Source organism: Microtus oregoni, unplaced genomic scaffold (assembly GCF_018167655.1).
Source record: "Microtus oregoni isolate MIOR12 unplaced genomic scaffold, Mior012 000032F_ref0000030, whole genome shotgun sequence".
Taxonomy (NCBI): Eukaryota; Metazoa; Chordata; class Mammalia; order Rodentia; family Cricetidae; genus Microtus; species Microtus oregoni.
Window position 1 is genome coordinate 28081917 of NW_024543091.1, and position 27481 is coordinate 28109397.

The 27481-nt window shown below is 43.7% G+C and overlaps 1 pseudogene; it reads right to left on the minus strand.

Moving 5' to 3' along the window:
* Positions 1 to 1292: 1292 nt before the first annotated feature.
* The window catches only part of LOC121466056, a 44950-nt pseudogene continuing 18761 nt past the window's right edge, over positions 1293 to 27481 (minus strand).

Sequence of the window (27481 nt, forward strand, 5' to 3'; positions counted from 1 at the left end):
AGGCTTAACCCAATAAAATGGCCTACGAGGATGCAACCTTCGGTTGGTCTGTCTACAGGCACTGGGTTTTTAATGTTTGTTGACAGACCATTCGGCTGATCCAGAACTTTGCAATATTTGCTAAAATGCTCCAGGCATGTTTCAGGGCCCTTCAGACTTAGCCTGTCTTCCCTGGAGCCAGAGTGAGCCCTGAGAGACTGGCCAAGGCTTCACTTGCTACCAAATTTAGCGTGAAAGAATAAAAAATGAAGTAAAATAAATGACTAAAAGTATTATCTGTACTCGTTCCCATTCTCTGCCAGAGCTGAATACTCTCCTTAATAAGAGTCCTGACTCCTCCCAGTCCTTTCCCCCTGACGGAGCCCTTGGGCTGCCGAGGGCTGCCGGCAATCTGTCTGCACTTCCTTTGCCTCTCTTGGCACACAAGAAACGTGGCTCTCTTAAATCTACTATGGAGCAAAAGTGCAAATAGCAGAATTCTTTAACAAAAGGTCAACTAAGGGATTAATAGGTGAACCTCATTCTCCTGTGTTCCATAAAAGAACATCGTAACTCAGTTTACCTTTTTAAAGAACAGGTATGATCTTCTAATATTGCCCTTTCTGCTAAGCAGGGAAAGAACACTAACGGCCAGCCCTGCGTGTCTCAACTGCAGTGGGGATTCTACTGCCCGCTTCCTTTAGTCTTGCTGGCTTGTGTTGATCAAGCCCCAAGTGAAGGCCCCTAGAACGGTCAGTTTAGTCTGGCTATTCTCACATATGGGTTGTAGTTGGCATTTATGGCTAAGAAGGAAGACTGGGGAATAGACTTGTTTTTTACACCAAGTCTCATCCTGGAGAAAGGTGGGTGACCTGAACAGGTCACCAGGTGGGCCCTGCAGAGCCTGCTCGCTATTCAAATCAAGGCTGCTAGAGAGACAGACAGAGGGACAGCCACATTTGTTCTATTCCCTTCCAGAAGTTGTTTACTCAGTGTCCGCAGTGGGGTGGGGTTGCTCCAAGGGAATGGGACCCAGGCTCCTAGCTGGTGCCTGCCAGTGTTGTCTGGCAAGAGTTGTGAGTGGAGGCTCTGAAGAATGGGGAAAAGCTGGGGAAAATCGCGTTTGGCTCACACCCAGATGTAAGCATCCACCACAATCTGAACTCAGGACGTGGTGTCCTGAAGCAGCAAGCTGTAGTTTCGTTGCCCCATATGAATCTACAAACAGAAGTTATGAAATTTTACCCCATTACTTGATAAACTGAACTTTCTTTTTTTCTTTTTCTTTTTTTAAGTAATAGTAAGATCCAGGGTTAGTTTTTGTAGCCATGGCTGGCCTTTCTACTCTGGCAGGCTCAAACTTCTGGCCCTTGGAGCAGACATAGGGTTTGGTGTGGCTATGTGGGGTGTCTGGAGCCTTGCAAAATGCCAATACATCTCTCTGCCTTTCCAAGGACCAGATAGGAGCATGGTGTCACAGCCCTTTGGAGACTCCAGGTCAGCTGGTCAGGGATGGATATTACCCCAGCTTTGAGGATGAGACTTTGGGCCTGCTCACTCACAATCCACACACCTTCAGCTTGGGCACTTCCAGAGTCCGCAATCATCTGTGACTGTCCCCACACACAACACAGCTGTTGTGTTTTCTTGGCCAACAAGCTTCATCTTTCGGATCATCTGGGACAGGGACAGAGGTGGCCGGTTAGTGCGACTCATAAATAACCTTTTTTAGCACAACCTGATTGAAGGTGGAGTTGTTGTCTGTCCAGAAACCTGTACGGCCTGACTAGCAGCTGCAGGTAGACCTCCTGACTCTTCAGCTCTTTGCACCGAACCTTACCACCTTGTGGCAAAAGTCAACACCCATGATGGCACCTCCCGCTCAGACAGGTCTAGAACTGAACTGAACTTTCTAAACAGGCTCACCCAAATGCCTAACCAAGTACCCCTAAAACTACATTTTGCCAAAGAAATATGTAGTCTGAACTACAAACTGGGGTGAAAATATGCTCATTTGGTGTGTGTGTCTGTGTGTGTGTGTGTGTGTGTGTGTGTGTGTGTGTGTGTGTTCAGACCCTCACAAACCTAGGTAAGGGTTCTGTGCCTGAGCCACACCTTCAGCCTGGTATGTTTGTGAGTGGATGCTGGTATGAAATAGGGACTTTAAATGACAATTCTGGAGCAGGAAGATTGCTTGGTCAGTAAAATGTTTGCCTTGCAAACTTGGAAACCTGAATTTTATCACTGGAACCCATCTTTCTTTATTTCTTCCTTCTTTCCTTGCTTCCTTCTATCCTTCCTTCCTTCTTTCTTTTTTAAACGCCAGATTTGGGGTTCACACTTGTAATCCTAGTGTTTGGGATGTAGAGCCAGGCTTGCTGGCCTGCAAGCCTGGCCTCGTGAGTTCCATGCTAGTGAAAGACCTTGTCTCTAAACAAAAAGAGAAGCATATGGCACCCAAGATGGTCTTTTTTTTTTTTTTGGTTACACACGCACACATACACACTATACACTTGTAAAAGCTCATGTACCTGAGATGGTGCTCTGGCCTACACACACACATGCACTTGTGTGTATATGAATGTGCACTCACACATATACACGATAACAATTATCCCAGGGGGTATTTATTTAACGTAGTAAAGATACATAGTTTTTCAGAGGACAGCTCCAGGCTTTTGGTATGTGTACCCTCTTTTGTATAACGGCCACATTCTAGATCATGAAGCAGAATCTGCTCAGCTGCATCCAGTTCCCTCCTAGTCAGTCCCTACCCCCTAGATGAGAACTGTATTAATTTGTTTAGGGGACTTTAATTTGCCACTGCCTTTGAACTTTACATAGCTGGAACCTGACCTATGCATTCTCTGGCTTCTGATTAGTGTAATGTATTTGATATTAATTCACTTTGCTCATTGTATCAGCATCAATTCTATTACTGCTGAATGGTCAACTCAGCGTGAAGACAGACAAATCTGTTGATCCTGTCACCTGTTGACAGACATTTCTTGTCTTTCTAATGTTTGCTTGTAAAGAATAAAACTGGGTATGGCCTTTTGTTTGTTCTTGTTAAGAAGGCTTTATGTAAAAATTACATTGGTTCCTCTATGTTTAATAGGACTTTATTAGAAACTTCCAAGAAATATTCAGTAAGTTTAAAAATAACTTACAGAAATGTGAAATAAAGATAGAATGCCACTGAACCTTCATAATAATTCATATATTAAAAGATTTATTTATTTTTATTATGTGTATGAGTGTTTGGATGTATGTTTGTGTACCACATATGTGCCTGATGCCTACTGAGACCAGAAGAAAGCACTGGGTTCCTTGGAACTGGATTTACAGCTGATTAGAGCCACTATGGGGGTACCAGGAACAGAAACCAAGTCTTCTGCAAGAGAAATGAGTGCTCCTAATCATTTAGCCATCTCTCCAGCCCTGAATTCTTATGTATACTTATTTTTATTTTTGATTGTGTGTACATGTGTGCTCTGTATGTGGGTATGTGCACACAAGTGCAGATTTCCAATGGAAGCCAGAGTTTCCAGATCAGAGTGGCAGTCACTGGTAAATATGAGCTGCCTCTGTGGATGTGAGCTGCCATATGTAGGTGTGAGCTATTCTATGTGGGTGTGAGCTATTCTATGTGGGTGTGAGCTATTCTATGTGGGTATGAGCTGCCTATGTGGGTGTGAGCTATCCTAGGTGGGTGTGAGCTGCCTACATGGGTGTGTGAGCTGCCTATGTGGGTGTGAGCTGCCTATGTGGGTGTGAGCTGTCCTATGTGGGTGTGAACTGCCTACATGGATGTTGCAAATCAAATTTGGCTCCATTGAAAGAGTAGTATATTCTTTTAAGCACTGAACCATCTCTCAGGTCCCCCCACTATATATGTTTTTTAAATAGTTCAATTAGGAAGAATCATCCAACATCCAAAATTCTTGTAAAAATAAAATAATTTCATCCTATATAAGATTTGCCAGCATACTCTTAGGATCTATGTTTTCAGTATCTAGGAACTTGAAGCGAATTCATGTTAGGTAAATAGGTTAGACACAGGCTCTGTATAGTCCTGTTAGACATACCCAACCCCATCCAGCACTAATACAATTCAATCTGTAAACAATGCAGACTTAATGTTTCTTCCTAGGAGAGTCATACCAGTGGGAAATATATGGATGTTTATACACAGAGATACATGGCAATCGGGTGAAGGAAAATGTGGACCCTTGGTACAGAGTTCTAGGGAGACCAGAAATGAGCCAGGAGCTAGAGTGATGCCCAGGGCGTTAAAAACCTAGTGGAACCGTGGCAGGGGCCTCTGAGGTGGCGGAAACACAACAGGGCCTCTGCAGTGGTGTGGGTGGGGGAATAAGGGTCCCTGGGGAGCCCAGATGAGTCACAGGACATGGTCATCAAGGTTGGGAGCAATTTGTGGAGAGGAGTTGGTGTATCCTTACAGAGAATGAGGACATGAGACAGAAAGCTGGCCCTGGGGATGGTGACCAGAGAGTCACCTTGTTAGTGGGCTCTGAAAATTAAAACAAAACAACAAACCACTGATTCAGTCAAGTCTGAGCCTCTGTCCTGGGTGCAGACATTTCCATTTTCAATGTCAAAATGTGTCCACATATACGATTGCAAGTTAGAAAAAAAAGAATTATAGTCATTCAAATGCATTCGCTATCTCTTCTGTCTTGCATACATTTGATAAAAACAGTGCCCTGTCACCTTCCAAGTTACTCATATGAAAACCTTCCCAGTGAGGGGCCTCTAGATAATGACAGTGAACTGTGCAGTTCACAGAAGCTAGGAGGATTTTCGATGTTTTCATCGGAAAGGAATGATAAATACTTAAGATGTGCTTGCTCAGGTTTTATACAAGGTACTTCATAAATGTATGTATGCCATTTTTATGGGCTCTTTGGAAAAAATAGTTATTAACTTGGACAGAATCTGAACAAAGTCCACGGGAATGCCACCAGACTCCCTCCCAGGGTGACAAGACACTGTGAGAAGTCCTTTCAGGGGATTGTAAATCCACCCTTGTCCTTGGCACATGCCCACTCAAGCACAGAGCAAAGCAGGAAGAAAGGCCTCACAGAAATCAAGATGTAGGGATGATGGATGACCCCTTATCCACTAACCTGGGGAGACACAGAAAACTACACAGAGAGAGACAGAGACAGACAGACAGACAAAGACACAGAGACAGAGAAATAAAGTCAGACCCATGGAGACAGAGAGACTGAGAGACAGAGAGAGACACACAGAGACAGAGAGATATAGAGACAAGGAGACAGACAAAGACAGAGACACAGAGGCATGAGATACAAAGACAGAGAGAGACAGAAGAAATAAGCTAGACCAGTTCCTAGTGAGCCCAACTAGTTACTGGCAAACACTGTTTTCTTGTTAAAGAACTCTGCAGTCCATCTGTTCAGTAATCTTGTCTGGATTTTGGTTGGCACAGGTGGCACTTGTCAATCAAACTGTAAATTTTATTTATTAACTCTGATTAAAAATCAGTCTTGTGTGTGTGTGTGATTATGTGTGCATATGCATGTAAGTGAATGTGGAGGTCAGAGGTCAGCCTTAGGTACTGCTCCTCAGAAGTCATCTACCTTGCTTTTTTAGACATGGCCCAAGACAGCTAGGATAGATAGCTAGGCTGATTCCTAGGGAGTCCCAGAAATCTGCCTGTGTCTGTCTTCAAATCCCCAGCTACTGTAAACCACCATAAACGCAGCCACCACACGCGGCTTATCTGGGTGTGAGGATTGAACTCAGGTCCTCATGACTACATGGTGAGTGTTTTACTGACTGAGCCATTTCTCCAGCCCCAGGCCAATGTTTTCCATTTATGTCCTTTTCCTGCCATTCCTCTGGTTTTCTATGCTATCTTAAGGGTTTCTTGGGGACCCTTGCTATTCTCTGGGCAGTCAGCTCTCAGACAGGGTGAGCTAAGCCATTCAAACACAGTGGGCAATGCACTTCATGGAAGCATGAAGCATGGAAGCATGGAAGATACTGGGGTCTGAGTAGAAAGCCGCAGGTAACAATTCATCCGACTAATGACGTTTTTGGTCATAGCACTCATGGTAAGTAAAAAGTTCTACAGTCTCAGTTTAGATTGAAATTTCACTACCATATAAAAAGGAATCTGGAAATCTGTTTAAAGTTAAATCTTTCTCATCGGCCTGGGCTTGCTGCCAGCAGGGAGCTTCCAGCAGTGACTAGCATGTATCTGGCTTCTGTTCTTGTGAACCTGGAACTATGGTCCCTCCTGGGGTGGGCTATTCTAGAGGCTGGGAGCAAGAATCCTTTGACAGGTACTTCTGTAAGAGGACACTTCCCTCCGGGGCTTCACACAAGCTGTAAGCCTTGTTCTTTTCAGCTCTTCCAGTCAAGAATGGGAGCCCATTTGCCGTGTCCAGGCCTCTTCCTCTACACCCCATCTCTCAAAGAAGGCACGTATTTCCCCATTCTTTTTAGAGGACTCTTCCCCCACCTCCCATCTCCGCTGCTTTGGCCCTTATGGCTTCATTGTGGTTTTAAGGACTTTAGCAGTATTTGAAACCAGTTCAAAGACACTTAGGAAATATTTGAACAGTGGCCATCTAATGGAACGTAGCTTCTCTTTTCACATGGTAGCCAAGAGGAAGGCAGAGTTCCATCTGTGTGTTCGGCTAAAGCAGCTTCCCACTGTCTGTTCTAATCTTGGCTTTCAACTTCCTCCGTTCAAGCTTGATGGTATTTCTTTAACATTGTGTGTGTGTGTGTGTGTGTGTGTGTGTGTGTGTGTGTTATGGCACACATGTAGAGGTCAGAGAGTTGCAGCTTGCAGAGGTTGGTTCTCTCCTTCCACCACGTGCATCCAGCGACTGACCTCAGGTTGTCAGGGTTGATGGTAGGCTCCTTTACACACGAAGCCATTTCACTAGTCCCAGCTTAATGGCTTTTCTTCTAGATAGAAAGCCACTCAAAAGCAGAGGTTAAAAATCTGTGCAGTGTCACCCCACATGTTTTCCACAAGGGCAGTTTTCCTTCTATTTGAAACACGCAGTGTAAAGAGCAACAACAATTACGGAATCCATTTAAGTCATAATATAATGGTACATAGAGTTGAATGCTCACCTTATCACTTCTTTTCACGTGTATGGAATAGGTGTGTGTATGTGCTGGTTCATGTGTGTGTGGGTACATGTGTCTACATGCACACGTGGAAGCCTAAGGTCGACATCAGATGTCTTCATCAATTTCTCCCCATTTCAGTCCCTAAAGCAGTGCCTCTCACTTTAACCCCAGGCTTACTAATATGGCTAGTATCCTTAGCCTGCTTGGCTTGGGCGTCCATTGTCTCCACATTCTGAGCACTAGAATTGCAGTCAGGCTGCCATGCTGACCTGGCATCTAAGTTGGTTCTAGGGGACCCAAACTGCACACTTGTATGGCAACTGCTCTAACCATTGAGCAATCTCCTCAGCCCCTTATTGCTATTATTTCTTAATGGCAAATTTTAATAGGCTTGGGAAAAGATTGGGATGCATATAATGAAACATTATTCAGCCTTTTAAAAAGTAGAAAAATTTGCCATACAAAACAACATGACAAAATAGCAATTGCTATATATTAAAAATTGGAATTTATACCAAACAAAAATGGTCCATGACTAGCGAAGAGAACAAAGGGAAAAAGTCACTAGTCACAAATATCTAAAGAACCAATGTGTTTCTGTTTAGTGTTTTACTTGGGGATCTGTGTAAGCGGAGGCAGAGCTTTTCTTTTGTCCCAAATAATCACACAAAAGCTTGTACTAATTACAAAATGTTCAGCCTATAGCTCAAGCTATTATTAATTAGCTCTTACAACTTAAATTGACCCATTTCTATTCATCTGCATCCTGTCACACAGCCTTGTTCTCTAACACATCTCGTTCCTCTGGGGCTGCTCATGTCTCCCTCTGACTCTACCCTTCTTGTCTCTGTATTTTTAGTTTGACTTTCCTGCCCAGCCTTATTCTGCCTTGCATACACAGTTCTAAATCCTAATTCTTTCCTTTTCATCAGTAAGTTTGTAGGTACATGTGTGTGTGTGTGTGTGTGTGTGTGTGTGTGTGTGTGTGTGTTGTGAGGGTGAGCCTGTGCATATATATGTGTGTGTATGGACATGTGGAGCACAAGTTTTTGAAGTATGGCCGGATGATCCTCTGGATTTCCTCTGTGTCTGTTGTTATGTCCCCCTTTTCATTTCTGATTTTGTTAATTTGGATATTCTCTCTCTGCCTTTTGGTTAGTTTGGATAAAGGTTTATCTATTTTGTTAAAGAACCAACTCTTTGTCTCATTGATTCTTTGCATTGTTTTTTCTTTGTTTCTATTTTGTTGATTTCAGCTCTCAATTTGATTATTTCCTATCATCTACTTCTCCTGGGTGAGTCTGCTTCTTTTTGTTCTAGCACTTTCAGGTGCTCTGTTAACTCACTCGTGTGGGATTTTCCCAGCTTCTTTATGTAGGCATTTAGTGCTGTGAACTTTCCTCTTAACACTGCTTTCGTTGTGTACCATAAATTTGGGTATGTTGTGCGGTCATTTTAATTTCTTTATTTCTTTTTTGACCCATTGGTGACTCAGGTGATGATTGTTCAATTTTCATGTGTTTATGGGCTTTCTGAAACTAGTGTTGTTGTCAAATTCTAACTTTAAGTCATGGTGATCCAATAAGATACATGAGGTTATTCCAATTCTTTTGTATCTGTTGAGGTTTCCTTTATTATGAAAAATGTTTTAATGTCTCCACACTGGGCCAGTGTAGGGTACACCGTGATTTACTCGATCTCTTTCCTTTGTTATTGAACATTGAAGTTGCTTTCATTTTTTTACCACTTTGTGGAATATCATAATGTCACCATCACCCATAAATCTGTGTTTGAATTTTGCATGTGGACTTTTGAAAGGCTGTTGACACAAATTGCCATATCACTTTTCTAGAAAGGTCTATCACAGGTCAAACTCATTAGTCTAAAGTCGCATCCCCACACCTGTGCTGACCCAGACTCGGAGCTTTTATTCAGATTGCACATGTCATTCTCTTCTCTGGGCAACGCCAGAGACCCAGGAACAAACTGGGCTTTGGCTACAGGGACCATAATCTTAAAGCTGAGTATCCATTTCAGGGAGGAGAAGAAAGAAGTAATGTGTGTAATCATGTTTGCATAGTCAGGGTCCTCCCAGAAGGATGCTGCATTCTCTACTGATCCAGTGTGTGTATGTTTGGCTCATTGCCTGGCAAGACAGTCCTGCTTTTGTCATCAAGCATATATCAAGGCAGGGTAGCTTTGTTTACTCCCAGCATTGCCCAGTCTTCCTGCACACATGGAGGCAGAGCATCCTCCAGGCATCTTTAGCAGCACCTGATAGTCACATCCCTAGGTAGGTTATTAGCTGTCTATTTAGCCTGAGTGGTCCTGCTTTGCAAATGCTGACTTTCATCCAGAGCGTGTCCCAAGTCCCCAGACAGGACCCCACCACACACAGGACCTGTCTTATTATAATTTTACCATAGGAAACAAGGAAGATACTTAAAGGCACGTTTTAATGGACATATTTTAATGCCTTTTATTTTTCGACTTCGAAAGTGCTACATGTTTGCAGGAGAAAACTTAGGAAAACCAGGAAAGTAGGAAAAGAAGGCTACAGAGCAGCCAGCGTGGATGGTGATCTGTTTGGCAGATGGTGAGTTTGCCACATCTCAGAGAATGTCTGTGTGGGGTCTGCAGGGATTATGGTCATTCAGCCCAGCAGATGTCCCGAGATGCAGAATAAAGATGGTGGTCCAGAGAGCGCTCTCCCCACACTATCTAAACCTAGAGACTTAGCTTCAATCCCAGGAAGAAGGGCAGGAAAAACTCTGAACCTACTCCAATGAAAACTTTCCCTTCTGTCCCAGAAAACTGTGTTTGCAAGAAAATGAGGAACACCGGTAAGGTTTGAGTGTCCAATGTCCCCCATAGGCAAATGTGTTTGAATCCCTGGTCTTTAGCTGGAGGTGGTTTTGGGGAGGTTTAAGGACTTTAAGAGGCAGGACTTTGCTGGAGGAAGTGGGTCTCTAGGGATGGTGGAGGAGGATGGGGGGGTTGTTGAGGTTTTATGGCCAGCTCCATTTCATCTCTGCTTACAGACAGCAGGTGCCTCTGACCAGCTGGCCTTCCACTCCTGTCACTGCGCACCTCCGTTCACCTTCCCCCCATCCTGGAATGTGTCCCCCAGCGCTGTGATCCATTAGGAGTCCTTTTCTTCCTTAAATTGCCTCCTGTCAGGTGTTCTGTCATAACAGTGAGAAAGGTAGCTAGTATAAACAGAGTCTAGTCTGTACTCTTTTTCAGTTCCTGTGGCTTCTGATTACCACCTTCAAGTAGTGTGCCTCATTCACTACTAACCTCTTAGCCGGTGGACCAGCCAGCTTCTGTTATTGTGTGGCAGAGGACCCAATGGGCCAACTTCAAGCATCCAGAGAGAGTTCTAAGGAATACACTAGTAACTCTGGACTCCCTGTGGCATTTCCCCAAATAGTCACTGAGAGCAAGACACTGCGCTAGGCTGAGATTGTTCCCAGGGAAGGCTGGGAAGCCATTCTTGTCTTCAGTGGTGGGTATTTCCCCCCTCACTTCTCCTTGAAGGGAACTGGAGGTTAACTTTCATAAAGCAGCATAAATGTCTAATCACAAAAACAAACAACAAAACTCAAGAAGGTCACAATTCTTCACAGGAACGAACCAGAAGAAAAGGACTCTGGCCTCCCTAAACTGCGAGGAGGACCTGGTTCTTCGTCTTCCCAGGTCCCTGACAGACACTGACACATCTTCACTGTCAAGACAAGGGAGCTGTAGATGGGTCACCGAGGCAGCCCTGCGAGCCTCAGAGATTTCAGAAGGCGGGTTCTGACTCCTGGGTTGCCATTGCAGCGATGCCTACAGTGACAGGGAAGCTGAGCCATCTAGAATGTGGAGCCACAGGGCAGCACTTAAAACAGATTAAGGTCTATTTATACTCAGGAACACCACACAGTAATTACAAATCACAAAAGATTATAGAAATTAGGGACATATGAGTCTGTCTCGATTTTAAGTTAAAAGGACTTAAGCAATGTGTAGGACACAATGTTATTTTTAAATACAGTGACATCCATTCAGATCTATTATGCAGAAAACCTCTAATGGGATAGCAGCAATCTTTATTTTTCTTTTTCATATTCTTCTGTGTGCTTAAAGTAATTATGGCATAGATGCAGTGCTTTAACTTTTTTAAGTATAAGGCTTCTGAGTGAAAATATTGTTAGACCCTGCTATGACATCCTTGAAGTACTGACACCCATAGCTCCTTCCAAGAAGAAATGTTACATTTTCTACAGGGAGTGGGGTGACGGTCAGCCTTCAGCTGTAATACCTGGGCAGTCAGGTCAGTCTCTAAGCTGATCCCATCTCTCTCTGGACAGTCAATCGCCAGTGCCAGCATGGAGGAGCTCTAGCCCCCACCTCCCTGACTCAGGTCGAAGTCTTCTTGGTGCGTCCATGGTCTGAGAGCTTCCCAGGGGCTGGCAGAGGCTCCCTGAAAGCCTGGGGCTCTATGCACCAACCCTTCTCCTCCACTCTCCTACCAGGACCGGACTGCACAGCCCTCATCATGCACTCCTGCTTCCTCCACAGGATCAGCCTAGCATGTCTCTTCCCAGCTTGGTTCTCCTAGAGGACCTACTGGATCCCTGTTTTTCCAAATGTACTATGGGAAATCTGCCTTAGCTGTTACAAATTCTTTACATAGAAAACCCCTGAATCCTGCCAAACAATTATACCAGAGAACACCCAGTTGGCAACAGAAAACTAAACAAAACCCATTCTCTACCAGGATTTTCCTCTTCTAATTGTATTCTGGATTTATTTTCCTTAAACCTGGCTCCCCCTCAACTCATGGTGTTTTATATTGATTCTAAAATGAGAGAAGCTTGTGAATAAAAATGAGTGTCAAGGGGCTGGAGAGATGGCTCAACAGTTAAGAACTGCTCTTCCAGAGGACCTGGGTTCAATTCTCAGCACCCACATGGCAGCTCACGACTGTCTGTAACTCCTGTTCCAGGGGATCTTACATCTGACACCTTCACACAAATGCACAAAAATTAAAAAATAAAAATGACACTCAAAAAAGAATATCTTATAACTATGTATCCTGGATGTCACCAAGAAAAACATGAATGAGGTGCTAGTTAGTTTTATATCAACTTGATATGAGTTAGGGTCATCTTGGAAGAGGGAACCTCGGTTGAGAAAATGACCCCACAAGACTGGCTTGAGGGCAGGATTGTGATGTATTTTCTTGAATGATGATTGATGTGGAAAAGCCCAACCCTGAGGGCAGTGCCACCCCTGAGCTGGTAGTCCAGGGTGCGGTAAGAAAGCAGGCTGAACAAACCGTAGGGAGCAAGCCAGTAAGCAGCCTCCTTCCACGGCTTCTGCTTCAGTTCCTGTGTCCAGGGTACTGCCTTGATTTTCCCAAATGATGAAGATGAAAGATGAAATAAGCCCTTGTATCCCCAAGTTTATTTTGTTCGTGGTGTTTTTTCACAGCAATGGGAGGAACTGCTAACTAATGCAAATGGAAAGACAGCCAATACCATAGGAGTGGAGACTTGGGGCTAGAGAAATTATGAGTTTGGGTTCTTCTGTCAGGGTCATCAATTCTCAGGACAGGAGCTCTCTCTTAAATACACGTGCATGTGTATATGTGTCACCATGCATCTTTAAGTGGTTTCTGGGGATCAAATTTAGGTCCTCATGCTTGCATGGGACATACGATTATGTTTATATCTAAGTTAAAAGGCCTAACAGTATGCAGGACCCTGTCTTATTTTAAATAAGATGGCGTCCATTTAGAATCAGTGCACAGAAAGTTTCTGTGATGGCAACCACCATTTTTCTTCATGTTTGCTTATTGAACCTTCTCCTCGGTCCCTCAGGGCAGCATCTGTTAAGCAGATCTTTCCCTCAACACCAAAGGCTCAGGGCCCCTCTGGGACTCATGAAGACATTACCAGGTTTTTTTTATGGTAATATAAAACTAATACGCCACATCCCAGGAGACACAGAGTTGGAAGAAGGAGGTTCTCACAGTCACCTTCATGACTCTTACCTTCAGCACCCTGAGGTCAGCACAGCATAAGAAACCAGGAAAGGTGCAAACACAGCTGGAGGGGAGGGCTGTCCCTGCTGTTTTGAGCAAGGCCAACAAGGCTTCAGAGTTAGGGTTACACCAGAGTCATAAGAGGGATGGAGAGATGAAGACCAAGATGAGTGTGTGTGTGTGTGTGTGTGTGTGTGTGTGTGTGTGTGTGTGTGTTTGGGGCGGGGGGAACTGCCTGATGGAGGTGAATCCCCTTTGCCTCCCTGTCAGGGCCACAGAGCCCACTGCAAAAACTATTCATACAGCTTACTTTAAGGCATTGCTAGAGATGGTGGTCCTAGCGGAACAGCCTTAAGCTGGTTCTCAGCTCACATAGAGGTCTTCTAATTATTTGGTATTTTTTGGGGGGGTGGGCAGGGATGGGGGTGGGATGGACAGAGTCTTTCTATGTAGCTCTGGCAGGACTTGAACTCTTAATCTTCCTGAGCTGGACTGGGGGTCCCAAGTACTGAGACTGGGACTGTCAACTTGTTTAGCTTTTTCTTTCCCTCCCTCCCTCCCTCCCTCCCTCCCTCCCTCCCTCCCTCCCTTCTTTCTCTTTCTTTCTTCTTTTTTTTTCTTGGCAAGGTGTTGCTAGGCAGCCCGTGATGACTTTGAATTCACCATGTAACCCAGACTGACCTCAACCTTGTCATCCTCCTGCCTCCACTTCACATGTGCTAGAATTCTACAGACATGCAATAGCATGTCCATCTTCAGCATCTTTCCAAGACACCCCTTTTCTGTATCAAACAATCAAAATTGTTTTCTGCTGCTTATTTTCTCAGAGCCCTGGTTGATTAGCATGTATAATCTAAACATTTGGAAAGAACTATTTTGCATGTGTTAAGTTGGCACAGAGAAAACAATATTAGCAATTAAGTTTGACAATGAGGTTGCTTGGGAGAGATGTGAGGTGAAATGCAGAGAGGAAGAAGGGGGTACAGGAAAATAGGAGTGGATTTCAGGCGGTGAAAGGGAGATTAGCCAGGATGTCTCGTGGTGTAGTCTCTTTCCAGCTTTGCATGTTCAGTATGTTCACAAACTAGCACAGGCTCATGTCTGCTGAGAACGACGTTTCCTGGGGCTTTGGACAAGGCTGTGTGTTTTTCAGAACATCCCTGTAGACACTGTTGAGGATCCAGAAATGATAAGTGGTCTTTTACCAACGGACTCCCTGACCACCTGCATTAGAATCAGCTTCAAGTTTGTTTAAAAATTCATGTTCCTGGATTCCACTGCAGACTGCAGACTTAACGAGTCAGATCGCTGCCCAGAGTGAGAAGCCCACTGTGCCATAGCCACAGGACTGGTACCGAATACCTGGAGCTCAGAGTAAGCGCAGAACTGCTTGGCATCTGTCCCGGGCTGGTGCTGTGGGTCCCATCTTTTCAAAGCCTGCTTTTAAAGCCTTTCTTGGCTGTTATTGCCCAACAGTTCCCCTTCCTGGAACTTATCCTGAGGACATAAGTACATGATGTAAAAGGATGTGTGAAAGAAAAGCCTTCATCACGGCTCTTGCTTCTAGTAATGAAACATTTGGAAAGATCTCAGGTATCAATCAGCAGCAGAGTAGTTAGGATAAATCTGACATGCCCACGTGATGGACAGCTACATAGACTTCTTAATTGCGAGGCAGATGTCAGTGCACAAAATTAAAAATGTATCTACAATATATTGTGTGTTATGGGAGGGGAGGATCAGGTGGCAAAAGAGTAGGGACATCTCCTACATGACAGATGGTACCCACAAGCAAGCAAGACTGTGTGGCATGTATCGTCTTGGGGACACTATTTCTTACCCAAGAATACAGATCCATATGCTGTCATGGACAACCTTGAATCCATTCTCTCCTTTACACACACACACACACACACACACACACACACACACACACACGAAGTTATGCTGGTGGGAAACACGTACAGACACTCCTGCAGTTATTCTCTGAACAGTATGTCATACATCATGACAAGCTATTTATATTGAATTAGGTGCTGTCTTAGTTTGGGTTACTATTTCTGTGATAAAACACAAAACCACTTGGGGAGGTAAGGGCTTATTCAGATTACACTCTCAAATTGTAGTCCATTACTGAGGGAAGTCAGAAAGGAATTTAAACAGGGCAGGAACCTGGAGACAGGAGCTGATGCAGAGGCCAGGGAAGAGGGCTGCTGACTGCCTTGCTTCCGGCTTTCTTACAGAACCGAGGACCAACAGCCCAGAGATGGCATTGCATCACCCACGATGGCCTGGGTCCTCCCCCGACAATGACTAACTAAGAAAAATGCCCTCCAGACTTGCCTACAGCTGGATCTTACAGAGGCATTTTCTCAGCTCAGGCTCCCTCCTCATTTATGACTCTTGCTTGTGCCAAATAGACACGAAACTAGGCAGCACAGGTATCATAAATAATCTAGAGATAGTTGAAAGAATGCAGGAGGCTGCATACAGGTTATACAAATATTATACCATTTTATTTAAAGACTAAAAGCATCCATAGGTTTTGCTATTTTGGGGCACCTCGGCACCAGCTTCCTCAGGGGACATATAAAGCTCTCAGTGTACCTGCCATTAGCTCTGTAATTATCAAGACCTGGGCTGGGTGTGTAGCTCAGTTGATAGTGTGACAGTCTTGAATGCACGAAGCCCAGACCCTGGTTCAGTCCCCACCAAGCACCACATGAACTAGGTATAGTGATGCATGCCTAGAATCCCAGCAATCAGGAAATGAAGGCAGGGAGATCAAAAGTTCCAGGTCATCCTCAGTTACACCAATAGTTCAAGACCAGCCTGGACTATCTGAGCTTCTATTTCTAAGTGAATGAATGAGAGAAAAAATCGAGGCCCATTTTATTCCATCATAACTTTAACTTTGCATTTTTTTTTAGTCTGGAGTATTTGAGAGCACATTCTTTTCTAATTTTTTATTTTGTAGTTTGAATATTGATTCAAATAAAGGATGATAGAAGTCTCTTTAATAGTCCCTAAGTCTCTTTAGTCTGCAAATTTCCTCATATATTTCTTTCCCTCTTGTTATTTCTATAAAGCCTCCTTGTCTAGTACATAGCCATGTTTGACAATGACACAAATTCTGGGGAAAAAATCAGGAGAATAAGCCCATATACAGCAGCCTCAAGACTAAATCAAAACAGAGGACTGGGGGGCTAGTTCAGTCAGCAAAGTGCTTACGGGTTAGCATGAGGGCATGAGTTAAATCCCTAGAACCCACATAAAAATAGGGACATGGTTCAAGGAAGCCTCTTCTTCTAACCCTAGCACTGCGGAGGTACAGAGATGATGGATCTAGATGGATCCCACAGCTTTCTGGGCAACCAGCCTCGCCTAATTTGAGGAGCCTCAGGTCCTAATGAGAAACTGAATTGCCTAAAACAAGACGCATGATGGCTGAGGAATGACACTAAAATTTAACCATAGCCCTCTGCAGGCACATGTGTGCACACACACACACACATGCACACACATGCACACCTGTGCACACACACAAGCACACACATGCACACACAAATGCACATATCCATGCATGCACACCTACCTGTATTCACAAATAAGTATAGAAATCCATCAAAAGCCAACATCTAGGACAATTATGCTTTTGAAGAGTGGCGAGTGTGACTAAAGAGCTAAATTTTAAGTAAAATTTGAGTACAGTTAATATGAATTTGAATATAAAAGGGACCTTTTGAATCTGCTTTTGGGAAACGTGGAAATCTGGAACACTTTGGTGTGTAAATTTTATGGAAACAGATGCAGATTTACTGCCTCTGATGAAAATGTTGGATTAATTTGGGATCTGTTTCAAAAGCAAACTAATAAAAATAAATAGATTTTTAAAAAATGGAGCTGGAGAGATGGCTCGGTGGTTAAGAGCACTGACTGTTCTTCCAGAGGACCTAGGTTTGATTTCCGGCAACCACATGGCCGCTTACAACCTGCTTTAACTCTGCTCCCAGAGGATCTAATGTCCTCTTATGACCCCTTGGGCACCAGGCAAAATATCTATACAGATATAATACAATAATAGATGAAAATACATAAATCTTCAAATGTGAACCCCACCCTTAAAGACCCAATAGAAAGAGAGTATCTACTGTGGTGATTTGAATGAGAATGGCTCCCTAGGCTCACATGTTTGGAGACTTGGTCCCTGGTTAGTGGAACTCTTTGGGAAGGATTAGGAAGTGTGGCCTTATTGGAGGACTGTCACTGAGGGTGAAAGGCCCAGGGTGTCTCTCTCTCTCTCTCTCTCTCTCTCTCTCTCTCTCTCTCTCTCTCTGCCTGCTGTCGTTCACCCCACCATGGTGATAATGGATTCACCTCTGAAATTATAGGCAAGCCTCCATTTAAATGTTTTCTTTGATAAGAGTTGTCTTGGTTGGTCATGGGGTCTGTTCACAGCAATAGAACTGTGACTAAGACATATATGATCCAATTACAGGTTTTATATTGGTTACACATTACATCAATACCACTTTGAGTTCATTATGTCAAATAAAACATTAAAAATAATTTCATTGCAAACCTGGCAGTATACATCAATATTACCAGCAAAGGAGATGTCGAGGAGGAGACACTCATATTTGGGGCAGGCCTGAACTGTGTAGTGAGAGTGAGCTCCACACAGACAAAGGCCGGTGATGTAGCCAAATGCAGAATACTTACCAAGCACACACAAGGCCTGGATCCTCAGAAACATGATTTTTCTTTTTCTTTTTAAGACAGGATTATTAAGTCTTCTCTACCATGAAGGACTCTTTCCCCGAAACTGTGAATGACCAAATCACCCTTTCTCCTTTAGGTCACCTTTGTCAGCGTATTTATCATTGCAGCAGAGGAGAATCCAATCCATGGGCAGTGCTTAGCCCTGGGAACACCTCCAGACGCTGGGTCCAAAGTCTTTCAAGTGTGTTTCCCTCACGGAGATTCTGGATATTTCTTACTAAGTTTATGCTTAGATTTTTTTATCTTCTTGTTGTTACTAAAAGGCTACTTCCCTCCACTATATCTTCCCCCTGGCCTGTATGCCCTACTTATCCCTGTTTAGCTTTGTTTTGTTTTTGAGACAGGACCTAATGTAGCCCAGGTTGCCCATGGACTAGCTTTGTAGCCGAGGTCAGCCTTCAACTCCTACTGCTGCTTCCCTCTTCCAAGCATGGAGGTTACAGGCATGCATCACCATTCCTGACTGGTCTATATCCATGAGTGTTATGGACTTTTCTATGTTGATTTCTAATTTGTTGCTTTGCAGAACTTCCTTCTCTTGGAGCAGCAGCCTTCCCGCTAATCCCTCGGGTTTGTTTCATATGTGATCGTGTTTTTCACAAATACAAATAACTTCATGTTTTTGCATTGATGTTTTTCTATGTTTTCAGTTTGACCCTTGTTAAGTTTGGGTTACTGTTATACCTACTAACAAATTTAATTTGAAATTTTTCTTTTTTCGTATTATATTCTAAATCAGGTAACACTGGACTACCTAATTTTTAAACATTTAGTAGAATTTCTAAATTGTTTGGATTTATGGATTCTGTTCAGTGATGATCTAAAGTTTGGCCACAAAAAACCATCAGAAGACGTTTTAGGAGAGGGAATAGTTTGTCAATGTGACTGTTTCACAATTTCAGGATTGTGTGTAGTCACCAGACTCTAAACTATACAATTATAATGGGTGAGTCCATCACTCAACTTGGAGCTTGCTGATTGGCTAGACTGACTGTCCAGTAAGCTGCAGTTTCCACTCTAAGTTGCCATTTATCTTCTCAGGCTTTTTTTCCCCTCTTTTTTCTAAAATGACTTTGGTTTTTTTTGTTTTTGTTTGTTTGCTTCGTTTTTGTTCTTCATGACAGGGTTTCTCTGTAACAGCCTTGGCTGTGCTGGAACTCACTTTGTAGACCAGGTTCTCAGGTCAAATGGCTTCCTTTTTAAGCTTTTTCTAATCTTACTGTGTTTTTTTTCCCCACACGTTTGTCATTTTCTTAATTTCTTTGAGTTCATTTAATATATCTGATTGTGTTCTCTTTTCTTTTCTTCTCATCATCCAGAAGAACACTCTGCTTTACTTTCTTTTGTCTTAAGTGGTTTTGTGTAGGTTGGCTAACAGTTGCTTTCTCTTGCTCACTGTTAACAATGGGAATTTTTGTTCTTTGATAAAAGAAAGGTAGGCTAGGAAAAATTTCCTGTGCTCGCTATCTTGGAAGCCCTCCTTCTTCTCTTTGGGAAAATGAGGTTAAACCTGTGGCTGGACGCTTTCTGCCTCGGGCTCCACCACTCTTCCTTCATCTGTGTCATCTCCTCTTCCCCACTCCCCTTCCTGTGCTCCCTGGATGCTCAGCTGAAATTTGTTCCTACAAGGTATTTTGTCAGTTCAAGATCTTTATCCCCAAACAAAAATAGTACTGAATTTAAAAAATTAGAGAGTCCAGAATCTTCCAGAATCTTCCGTCTTCCAGGGATCCCCTTGCACAGATATGCAAGCTGGACTCAGAAACTTCTTTTGCCTGATGCTCTCTGGCTGAGCTAACAAGATTCTGAAGGCAATTTTTCGGTTGTTTATTCTCAGGACTACCAGACTTCCCCCTCTTCCCAGGCAATTGTCAAAAATCACAGGTTCTCACTGTCAGCAATAGCTTGTGCCCACTTGTGTATATTTTGGAGTCTGCGACCATGTCTTTATCACCCTGTTTAATTGGGGTTCATTGTTATTCAAACCATAGAATCGCCAGGACCAGAAGCTCCAGGAGGGCTGGTTGACTCTCAGATGCCAGATCCCACACCTGGAATGTCTGAACCAGAGGTCAGGTGAGAAACCAGGTAATGGGGATGCTTCAGAGTTGAAGATCCTCCCTGTAGAACAGCAGCTGCAGGAACCTGTGAGTTTGGTTTTTTGTTGTTGGTTTTGAGTTTTTTTTTTTGGTTTTGTTTGTTTGTTTTTGCTTTGCTAACATCACCATTTTGTCTGTTTTTTGTTTTTTTTTTCTGGAGGGAACTGACAATTTAAAAAATTATAGTGCTGCCATTTTGACCAAGAGCCTGTCAGTTCCTTGAGATGCTAAACACAATTCTTATAGGAGCAGGAAGTTCTGTTCCTAGGTGGGCAAAGATAAATGAGTGGGACCAGAGAGGTGGCTCAGTAGCTGAGAGCACTGACTGTTATTCTAGTGGACCCAGGTTCAACTGCCAGCACCCACATGGCAGCTCATAACTATCTGTCACTCCCATTCTGGGGGATCTGATGCCCTTATCAGGTTTCTGCGGGTACCAGGTATGTATTTGGTATACAGACATACATGCAGGCAGAACACTTATACACATAAAATAAAAGTTGAAAAAGGAAATGAAAATATAAGTTTTCACAAAAAGTTGCATCCAAATGCTTATATAAACATTACTCATGATAGATAAAATATAGAAGTAACTCAAATGCCCATTAATAGATGGGTGAATGGATAAAGAAAACATAATATCATTATGTAATAGGATGTTATGCCGATTTCAAAAGAAGTGAAATTTTACCACACACACCAACATGGCTGACCCCTAAGGGCGTTATGCTGAGTGTAATAAGCCAGGTGCAAAGGAGCAAATATTACATGATCCATTGCATGAAAATTCCAGAATGAGCAATTTTATAGAGACAAAAAAATAGATTAATTTTTTTCTTTTTTGGAGGTGGAGGATGACATCTGACAGGTATGTGTTTCCCTTTTGGGGTGATAAAAATGTTCTAACTGCATTGTGGTGATGGTTGTGGAAATATGTGAATCTACTAAAAAAGAAACCACACTGAATCAGAGCTGGAAAGACGTCTTTACTGGTGAAGTGCTTGCCCCTTAGGCTTGAGTTCAGTCTCTAGCACCATGTGTTAAAGCTGGGCATGGTGTATGTCTGGGACCCCAGTGCTGAGGCGAGAACAGCAGAGTCTCTAGGGCTTGCTGGCCAGCCAGTCTAGCTGAGGTTTAGCGAGAGGTTTAGTGAGAGACCCTATCTCAGAAATGAGATGGAGAATGATTGAGGAAGGCACTGGATCGCTGACTCACATAACATACACATACATGTATGTGCACCAGCACACACATGAACACCTACACACAAAAGATCTGCTGAGTTAAACAGTATATGAATTAAATCCCAACGAAGCTGCTTATTCTTAAAAAAGCAACTGTTTTTGTCACAAACTGCCATCTACCCGGAATCCTACTTAGCAAGATGCTAATTATACACAAATGTCTGTCCTTCCATTCATTGTAACAAGTTTCAAGAACAAGGCCTTGCAGACAGTTACAGTGTGACATTCTGTGGTGGGGGCTGAGTTCTCCCCGAGCAAGCCTTCCTGGCTTCAGTCTTTTACTCTCTGGATAAGCCACAGTTATGCAGAACACGCAGAATGGAGTGGTCTTGATAAAGGCCCCCTTTGGCCTTTGAATTAATCTCCTCGGCCTGGGGGGGCGGTCACGGCCCCTCACTGGCCCTCAGTGCAACCCACAGCCGGCTGCCACATCCATGAAAGGAAGCAGCTATCTTCCTTGTTGGCCATTCTTTCCCTACCGGCAGACCCCTTCCCAGCCCTTTGCTGGGTTCCAAGGGCTGTCAGGGTCACTTCCATCTTCCCCAAGCTTTCCACCCCCTGCCCCGACAAGACACATTCTGCTTTCCATCTTGCCAGACAACAAAGACACTGGAGGAATTTATTTATACCTCCAGACAGCTAATGAGACAATTCAATGAAAAGCAGCCCCAGCTTGCTGGAGCCTCGCTGGGCCTTTGATGGCCTTTTCTGTGTTCCAATTCCCAAGCATTTATTCTACATATAAATTTTCCACGGTGAATAGACACCATTCTTCTGAGAAACCCATTTGTTCCCTTGGCCATTTTATTTCAATCTCTTGTTTTGCTTTTTATTATTATTGTTAAACTGTAATTAATTCTTCTTCCATCAGCTCCTCTTTAGCGCGCTCTGCCTAATGGAGCATGAAGTGTCTTTGCTCACCCCCAACTGCACACCTATTCTTGAGAAGAATGAAGCCTCTGACAACCCCAAAACCCACAAGCTGCTAAAGCTTTCCCTACCTGGGATAGGAATGGGGAGGGAGGTCTGGGCAGACAGAGTTGAACAATTTCACAGTCAAATGACCATGGGTTTCAGTCTCGGTAAAATGGAGTCCATTCAGCAGACAAACTCTGAAGATGCTTTAAAAACTATATAAGAAGACTTTAGAGAGATGGCTCAGTGGTGAAGAATACTACTTGCTCTTCCAGAGGACCTGGGTTCAGTTCCCAGTACCCACATGGAAGCTCATAATGCTTCATAGCTACAGGTCCTAGGGATCTGATGTTCTCAGGAGGCAAAGGCTTAATGCATAAGTGCGAAGATCTGAGTTTGGATCCCCGTTCCCGCTTGATAAAGCTGAGTGTGGTAGCAAGTATTGGTCTGTGTGTGTGAGTCCAGCCTGTGGGACAGAGACAGCTGATCCCTGGCGCTCAGAGGCCAGCCATACTAGACAAACTGGTGAGCTGCTGGTTCAGTGAGAGACTGTTTCAAGAAAGGCCGTGGGCAGTGCTTGAAGGAGATATTCCATGTTGATCTCTGGCTTCCACAATTAGGTCAGACATACAGAGAACTGGTGTAAACATAGAGTCAGATACTGGATGTGTCTACAAGAGACACTCAGCATTGCTGAGCAGTACCAGAGGCTCCAAAAATGCTAAATGGATTCCCTCCTGGCTCCATTTAAGGGGAATGAGGTCCTGCTGATGATTTGACTTCAAACTTATCAAAAGCAAAACCAAAAACACTGTTAGGTTGAGCTGTTAAGTTTATAGTCTTTTGTTATAGCAGTCACTGGCAACTAATACTGTTTCCATAGTTTGTCAATTCATTAAGAGCAGAGAACACAGAAGAGAAAAACTGAATGATAGACACAAAACCTTTGCCTTCAAAGTGTGGCTGACAAAATTGTCAACCATGCCTAGAACATGCTTTGGATGCAGGGAATGAATTATTGCTGGACTGGTTGTTCATGGCTTTACTTCTCATGAATCTTTTCTCTTACACACTGAAGTGTGATGTATGGTTGACTAGCCGTGACTTTGTTTCTACCTGACATTTTTCCATCCAAATGATTTTTTTTGAGACAAGGCCTTACTGTGTAGCCCTGGCTGGCCTGGAACTGAGAGAGATCTGCTTGCTCTGCCTCCCAAATGCTGGCATTAACAGTGTGTGCGAACACACTCATCTCCACCCAAGTGATTTCTAAGTTGAGGATTCTGGATTTCTGCCCCTCCCCAGATTTTCTCTCTATGGTTTTAAACACCTGGCAAGAATTCATGTCTGAGTAGTTAGAGAAGTCTCTTGTTGGCATGGATCTGCCTGGGACCCTTCTGAGAAATCATATCATTTATTTGTTTTTTTTTTCATATCATTTATTTGTATCAAGGAGTGGCGTATTCTAGCAGGCAAAGATGTTATATGGATATCTCACTGCATCATCCAGGGTTTTGATTCTTCATTCATTCATTCATTCATTCATTCATCAAATGCTATAATAATGATGGTGATGATAAATTATATTAAATATAAATTAACATAACTTATATTAAAAACACAATTTATTATTATTATTATTATTGTTCTTATTTTTATTTTGGGAAGAGTCTCACTTAACTCAGGCTGGTCTCAAGGTTACTATTAGCTGAGGATGATCTTGAACTTCTGATTCTCTGCCTCGACTGCAGCCATGTACCATGGTACCCCGTTTTATGTAGAGCTGGGGTCAAATCCAGGGTTTCTTGCATACGGAAAAGGCTCTCTATCAATTGAGCCACATCCCAGCCCTGTTCTAATTTTTTTCCCCATCAATCAATGACACTTTTTATAAGGAGCCAGTTTTCTTTGTCATTCCGTGGATATGGGAAACTTCTAGCCATTCTTCCTGTAAATGCAGCCCAAGTCTTTTCCTCTGCCGACCTCTTATGTAATATCTGATGCAGTTCCCTGCACGGCCCTTGGGGTTTCCAGCTTCTTTGGGTCCACATTATTCTTTTACTGCTCTGTAGAAATGGTGCCTAGCCGTGCAAATAGTAGGTCCCATAAGTGACCCATGGAATAAAAGGCTAAGTTTCTAGATGTTCTAACATACTTTGATATTATCCTGTGGGGAAATGTTTAAGGATATGGAAACTGCTGCTTTCTTATTGTTTCAAATAGTATTTTCTTATAGCTTATAAAGTGACTTTTTGCCCTAAATGGCATCTTGCTGTTTGATGTGTTGTGGTTGTATGTGTGTTTACATCTCTGTGTGTATGTGTGTGTGTGTGTGTGTGTGCGTGGGTGTGCACACAAAAATCCCTCTGGCAATAGAAAGTTTGTTTTTTCTCTTCCCATAACTCAAAAATCCACTGAATGCATTTAATTAAAATTACTTCTCCCAATCAAAATTAATAAATAAAACACCAAAAAGATAAATTATGGCCTAAATGTTACTTCTTATTTTAAAAATTGAAAAAGGATGATTGAATTTGTGAGTCTGTTGTTCAAATCACATGTCTAATTCTTGGCAACCCACCCTCAAACAACATCCCAGCTCAGCTCTGTGGCCCAAGCCTGCTGGCAGGAGCCCCAGCCGCTGTGCTGATAAAGGCTTTTCATTTCTGTCAGAGCCTGCAGTGACCCCAGCCCCACACCAGCAAAACAAGAAGCCATGTAGAATTTACAAAGCTCAGAGGGGCAATCGCTGCTAATTTGCTGGGCTTAACATCCTCCTCTGGCTTGAGTACAGGACTTGAATGAGAAACAGACCCTTCATTCTTACAGAGAAGCCCCCAAGGATGGGGGTCCCCAGGAAAGCAAGGCCTGGGAACCCTGCAGAGAAATAATGCAATTCCCTTTCATTAGCTGAGTCTGTCAGTATTCCTGGGGGAAAGAGCATTTCTGGTGTTTTCTTATTATACCTTATATTCTAGCTATAGAGAATGGTGGCCCCAAGAAAGCAGTGATCTGGGGGTGCCTGTGGAGGACGCTGACTGTATGTCTTTGGGTTTCTGCTGCTTGTTTCTGGTGACTGTTTAAAAACCAGTCTCAGGAGTCTAAGGGAAATGTCCAAGGTTTTCCCACCCCTTTTTATGAATTCAGGGACTCATCAATTGAGCCATGCTTACTTGAGGTTCTACTCCCAGATGGCGCTGACCTCTCTGGTGCCAGTACCACTCATGGGCACAGCAGATCCCTTGAGTGCCAGGATTCCAAGTGTCTCGTGTTTGTGGTGAGATATGAAAACCAGTACAAACTCTGGTTGGAGACCTCCGCTCATCTTCCCCCAGCCTGCCCACATAGGATTAGCTGAGCACTTGTATCTCTGGCTAAGAGTCAGATGCCTCTGTAAGGTGGTCCTGCAGGATCTTCCCAGGACCCACCCGTGAAAGTTGATCGCTGCGCTATTGGGATGGGTATAAATTTGTTGCCATCATTCTTTGACATTTATCCCTCACACATTTTTCATCCACAGTGCATAGTTACAAGAGGAAATAGAACAGAAAAGTGCCTGCCCCCCAGAGAAATGTTTTGGAGTTAGGGAGCCACACTGAGGACCTCAGTCAGTCACTGTGGGTAGCTTTAGGCAACACCGTGCGATGGTCAAGAATGACAGTCAACTTGACAGGATGTAAAACTGCCTAGGAGACAACCTTCTGGCTATGTCTGTGAAGGACTTTCTAGGTTAGGTTGAAGTGGGAAGACTCACCCTAAATGTGAGCAGCACCATTTCCTGGGCTGGAGTCCTGGAGTGAATAAGAAAGTGATCCGAGCACCAGCGTTCATCTCTCTGTGCTTCCTGACTGTGGATGCCGCATAACCAGCTGCCACCGGTGCCTGCCTTGCTGTGGGTGATAGATGGTATCCTCAAACTCTGAGCCGGAAGAGACCCTCCCTTCTTCAAGTCTCTCCTGTCAGGCATTTGTCACGACGACCAAAATAGTAACTAATATACATGGAACATGTAAACAGTCTCCAATAATAGGGAGTCACTAAGGGTGGACCAATTGCTAGGTAGTTAGGAAGGCTCTCTTCAAAAAAGTGACACTCTGGGGCCTCTTTGATGGGATTGGAATAAACTTAAGCTAACGCACAGCCAAGGCTTGAGAGGCCATAGGTCAGGCTTAAAGTCAGATTGTAGTCAGATGGCTTGAGTTTGTTGATGGCCACTGAGATAGGCCGTACATGGTGGTGTACGGTCCAGGCCTGGACCATCCGAGGATCCGAGCGTCCTGAAATTCTACTGTACTGCCTTCTTGCTTCATATTGTCCTATTGGCCTCAGTAATTCCCAAACCTTTAGGGATAAAAAAGGAAAACTGACATGTGGAAATTCCTATGCTATTTGAGCCTTAGAAAATAAAGAATGGGAGATGTTTACTCTAAGGACAGAGGACAATAGAAAACTGACGAATTCTGAGGAGTCAGACATTTGAAGCCAGCCAGTCAGGCAAACTATGAAGGCCCTTGGGATCCCTCAGGAATCCTGAGTAGGGCAGTAAATTTCCCATGGCACATCATGGAAGCTGGAGCAAGGTTAATTGGCCACTGGAGGAGAGGGATTCCAAAAGACCAAAGATCCTAGGGGCTATGTGGGGTTAATATAACTAAAAACATGCTAATTGATTTTTAAAAAATCAGAGACCTATAAAGAAATAAAAACTGCTGGCGTGGCATCCCCATCCATTTGGAGTGATACAGTCACGCATTAAAAAGTAAACCCACACGCTGTCCTCTCCAACTTCCCTCTCTGCAATTCCACTCGACGGTCCAGCTCTTAGAGTAATGCAGTCCACAGCGCCAGCAGCATGGAGATCCATAAACCATTCCGACATCTAATAGAGCTTTAAAAGGGGCCCTGAACACTGGAGGGTAAGTGGCCAGTAATGGCTGATCTGGGTTCAGAGGGGGAGGAGAGAGGGCCCAGGACTCGAGGAGAAAATGGAATAGCCCCTGTAAGAAGAACTTTTACAGCAGCTATAAAAGCTAGCCTCGTGTGCTCTCATAGCTAGATTCTGTGTTGGCCAAATACACCCGGGACTCCCACAGTTTGTGCTGCCAGCCCTGGCTTCGGTTCTGGCAGCTTCTACCTTAGAGACCCAGAAACACTTCAAGAAAGAGGCACCACCACGGTGGTATTGTGGAGCCAGGACAAGGATGGCTCCCAGAAGGTCTCCCTGTTACCGGGAGCTACAGGCCGCAGGCGGTCTTCCCTGTCTATGGGCTCCTGGCAGGTGATAATCA